Source organism: Castanea sativa, chromosome 9, assembly GCF_040712315.1.
Source record: "Castanea sativa cultivar Marrone di Chiusa Pesio chromosome 9, ASM4071231v1".
Taxonomy (NCBI): domain Eukaryota; kingdom Viridiplantae; phylum Streptophyta; class Magnoliopsida; order Fagales; family Fagaceae; genus Castanea; species Castanea sativa.
The window spans coordinates 7,946,423-7,951,299 of NC_134021.1; positions in this window are offsets into that span (position 1 = coordinate 7,946,423).

A 4,877-nucleotide genomic window follows, 5' to 3' on the forward strand; every position below is an offset into this window, starting at 1 on the left:
GAAATCATGTGATCCTTTATTATTTAATGTGATACAATCATATTAAATTTTGACTGGTGTAACTGTTGAAGCAGAATATCGTCAGTTGAGGAAGGTTCGTCCAGATGAATACCAGCCGGTGTGAGTCCGTCCAGACGATCACTGTGTCACTCCTGCAATAAGACAAGTTCCTTTACTCGGCCACCGGTGTGGTGTCTGCCATAACACCTCCAATGCCAAAGTTAGCCCAAAAAGAAAATAGAGTTTTTCTAAGGAATTAATTTGTTCTTTATGCAATTGTGTCCCCTATGTGGATGGTGCTTCTCCTTTATATACCTTTTTTGGTGTCTAGCCGTTGCTGCATTAATTCCTGGCTTAATTGTGCTTCTGGCCGAGTAATGGTTCTTTAATATGTTTCCAACGGTCTGCCAAGCTGGTGTCGTAACCGCTCGAGGTATTACTGCTGGCATTGAACCATTTTGGTGCCTTCGTCAGTGTCGTGGGAATATTTCTCTCGGCATGGAGTATAGGTCGTCTGTAGCATTATACCCGTCTGTGAGCCATTCTCGTCATTCCCATCAGTAACGTTACTTTCATATAAACCATTAATATACATTTTTTACACTATACTATTTAAAAAATTGAGAAAGAAATTGTAAAATTTTTTACCTAAGCTTGATTCGTTGATTACAAGAACCACATGTTTAAGTATGGTACAAAGTTTACATCAGCTTGATTTATTGATTACAAAATCCGCATGCGTAAATTAAGTGTTACTTTTCTACATTGCTTATCCTCAAGGGATACTTATAACTATAAACGTGACTTGTGAGTAGAATTAAGTTCTAGAGTAACAATAAAAGCAAATTTACAAATTTAAAAAACCAAAAAAAAAAAAAAGAGGAAAAAGTAAAAAAGGCTTGTGGGTAAGATAATAATAATATACTGACCCAACTAATTTTGAAAAATTATTAGATATTTCAAGAGTATACAATAATTTCTTATTAATTTTTACATAGGCTTTCTCAATTCTTAAAATATTAATGATAAGAGGATTATAGTTTAACCGGAAGTTGACACTTTCTAATTTATTAAACAAAATATAAAAAGGAAAAAAAAGTTTGTGGGTAAAACAACAACAACAATAATAATAATAATATAATGCCCAACAAATTTGTATGGTACCTTTCTCAGTTCTTAAAAATAAAATGTTAAAATTATAAATTATTTTATAAAATATTAATGTTGTGAGGAGTTATTAATAAATAAAAAAATAATATTATTGGTGAATTTAAATGATAACTAATAAAAATTTGTCATACCAATCATCTTATGATGGAGCCTTCCCCATGACTACAAGATCCTATTGAAAAAAATACCATAGATCAACAGTCCACCGCATCTTAAGGGAGGCAAACATTGTGGTGGTGAATCTGCTAAGCTTAGAGTCACCCAATCTTTTGAATATATATGTTAATTTTGATAGCCCATTGTATGTGTGGTAAATCTGCTGGCTTTTGACAAAGCCAAGCTTTATTGTAACAGACTTATCCATAGATAATATATTTTCAATGTGTTTTACCCACACCAAAAAAAAAAAAAAAAAAAGAAAAAGAAAAAGAAAAACTGGTAGACGACAAATCCAATAGACAAATATCCTAGAAGTCATTAGAGTCAGTACCCGTTACACACTTTTGAGGTCTTGAATTTCCTCTCGTCTTCTCTAAGATCTTTCTCTTCTTATCAATGGCTGTAATTATATAATTATAATAAATAAATAAATAAAAACTCTTTTTTTCTCAGGAAAAAAAAAAAAAGCACTCTTACTAGTAAATAAATTCGATTGAGAGAGAGATAATTGGTAGAAGACAAATCCAACGGACACAAATCCCATAAGTCAGTACTCTTATACACTTGGAAGTCAGTAATGTCAAGACCTGTTACACACTTTGAAGTCTTGAATCTCCCCTCATCTTCAAACACTCATTTTTTCCTTACTTGAATTTCCCACTTCCACTTTCTCCATCCTCAACTCATTGCAACAGTTACTTTCCATTTCACATTCCCTCATAAATCGCACTCCCTCGTACTCCAAACGGATACATATCCAAACGGATATATATATATATATATATATATATATATATCATCACCCAAAAAGAAAATTTGAAAAAAGATTTATAGGATTTCTTGGTTTCTTCTTCTTTAAGATAATTATCTTCTTGATCCTTATGCTCTCGCTATCCAGCTGGGCAGGTCAATTTCCAAGGTCCAAAAGGGCATCACAGGCACAGGGTTGTGGTGCGTGGCAAAGGACAAAGCGGAGGACACAACCTAGCATATGGCGCTGTACTGGGATAATTGGTGCTCCTTCAATAACACTACTGTCCTCACTTGTTTGAGCCTCAGCCAGTTTCCGAATTTATTTCTTTTTTTTTTCTGGTCTATTTTAGTATAAAAATCTTCTCTTTTTTTTTTTTTTATTATAGAAACTCATTTTTCAAAATAATTCACATCTTATTATCTATTTTACTCTACAATTTATTAAAAATTTATTTTTTAAAATTATTTTCCAAAATCATCTCTCTCTCTCTCTTCAACCAAAAACCACCCCATCTCTCTGTCTCTCTCTCCAAAATCACTCTCATCTTCCTTTCCAAAACTCTCTCTTCCTCCACAATAGTCTGTATTTTCTTCCTTTCTAAATCCAAGGCTCTCTCTTTCCACCTCCACAAAGATCACAACTAGTCTCCTCTTCCTTTCCAAACCCAAGACTTTCTCTCTCCTCCTCCTCCATAATCGACTCACCCATTGCACAAATCCTACACAAACCATTTGATGATTCTAGGTTCTCCCATGCATCGACGAGCTCGCATAATCACTGTTCTTACTCACGGTGATCTAATGTGCGTCCTACACTGCCATCATAGATCAACCCATCTGCAACTAGATCCATAAAAACCCAAGCAAGCCGATCCACCAATAGGCCTGATGGGCGAGATTATGGGACGATTCTAGGTTCCCCCAACACACCGACGAGGCCACATCATCCGTGTTCTCGCCTGTGGTGGTCAACAAGTGAAATAGTGGAAGAAGAAAGAAAGAAGAGAGAGTTTGAGATAGAGAAAGAGAGTGAAGGGAAGGGAGAGAGCAAAGACGATGGAATAAGAAAATAATAAAATATAAAACTATAGTAGCCATGTATACTGTAGCAATTTTGTAAATTTGTACGCATTTACAATCACTTATGTGAATTTTTTTGGGTTAAAATATGTAAATTTCACAGATGCTCTTACCCTTATTGAGATTGCTTGGTTATTTTAGGATTTGGTGGGTTTTTTTACATATGTTTATTAATTCCAAAAATTTTAGTTTATTTTATTTTATTGCAAGTCATGATAATTGCAAGTTACCTTCTAGGTAATTTTACACAATTTAGTTTATTTTACTTCGCTCTAAATGTGATAAGGTAGGTGTCACGACCCAAATCCAAGAAACATGATTTAGATGCGTAACTAATTTGCTAACCTTACCTAATTCAATAAAAATAATTTATTTAAACATAGTTCCATAAATCTCCAAATAAACAATGCTACTGATAAATCTCTTACAATAATTAAAATCCATAATTTATAATAATCTCCAAAATACTGTTGTAAGGACACAATTCAAATTCCCAAACTATGACTGGAAGGAAATGGGCTTAAAAGGCCTATTTTACAATAAAATTTGTAGAAGATGGGTTTGTAATCTAGATTTTAAGGATGGTTTAGATGACAAGGAAAAGAACGGGCTTTGGGCCCAATGGCACAAAATAAAGAGTTGTTTACAAGAGTAAGACTGAAAGTTCCTCTTCGGAAACAATCCGAGGATAATTTATAACAGTATTTCCTCAAGTTTGAATACAATTCTTGATTATCATATACTATTGGCCCTTTTTCTTACTGAAAAAGACCCTCCTTTCTTCGTATGTCTTCCCCTTTATTTATACTTCTTCTTCTTCTCTTCATCATCTTCCACCTCATGGTTACAATGCTGATTTTGGATACTTGTCCCATCAATTCTTCCCTAAAGCCCGCTGGGGTTAAGGACCAAGTTCCAAACTCCATGCTGGGGTCCCATCCTTCCTTCTATGCAGTCAGCGTATCAATTATAGAGCTTTTAATGTATGGGCGGTGGTAGCAGCTTTACCTTAGATATTTCCACCGCTCCTTCTATTGTCCTCCACGTGTATTGTGTATTCCCGTAGTCGTAGGATTCTTTATAACATAGCCCGGGGACACTAAACCTCTCTTCCTATGTCCTCGGCTCAACAATCCGAGGACACATCTTCTCCTCGGACCTAACTTGGTCATTCATTTATCATATCTTTACTTGGCATTTCTTTATGAGATACATTCTGGTACTCCAAGATCATTTTGACGTCTTCGGATTTGGGTTTCTAGCCCAAAAGACTTCGTTGGGCCATCCTTGGTAAATTACTGGGCCCAATGCCCCTACAATAGCCCATCGAGATTCTTTATTTCTTCACCTCGGGAGGAAAAAATAGGATCTCGACTTAAAACACTTTTTCATCCTGCGGAATTTTGGCAATATTGCTGACGGGGAAATAACTTTTGAATTACCCATCGCGTGTTCCCGATGCCTCGGTATGCGAAACGCCCCCGAATTAATTACTGGCGCCTCTATGTCCCCCATATTTCAAAAGATGTGACACACATCCAACGGTTGAGAGTGATTCCTGTGTTGAGGCTGGAATTCGCTCGCTTCATAACTCCTTTTGATATATAAGTACTAACTTCCTTCAAAATCTTTCACTACAGTAACCTTATAACGTACCTGCCACACTTGTCATCTTCCCGTATCTTCTCTTTTTATCAAATACCCTGTCCGAGGTG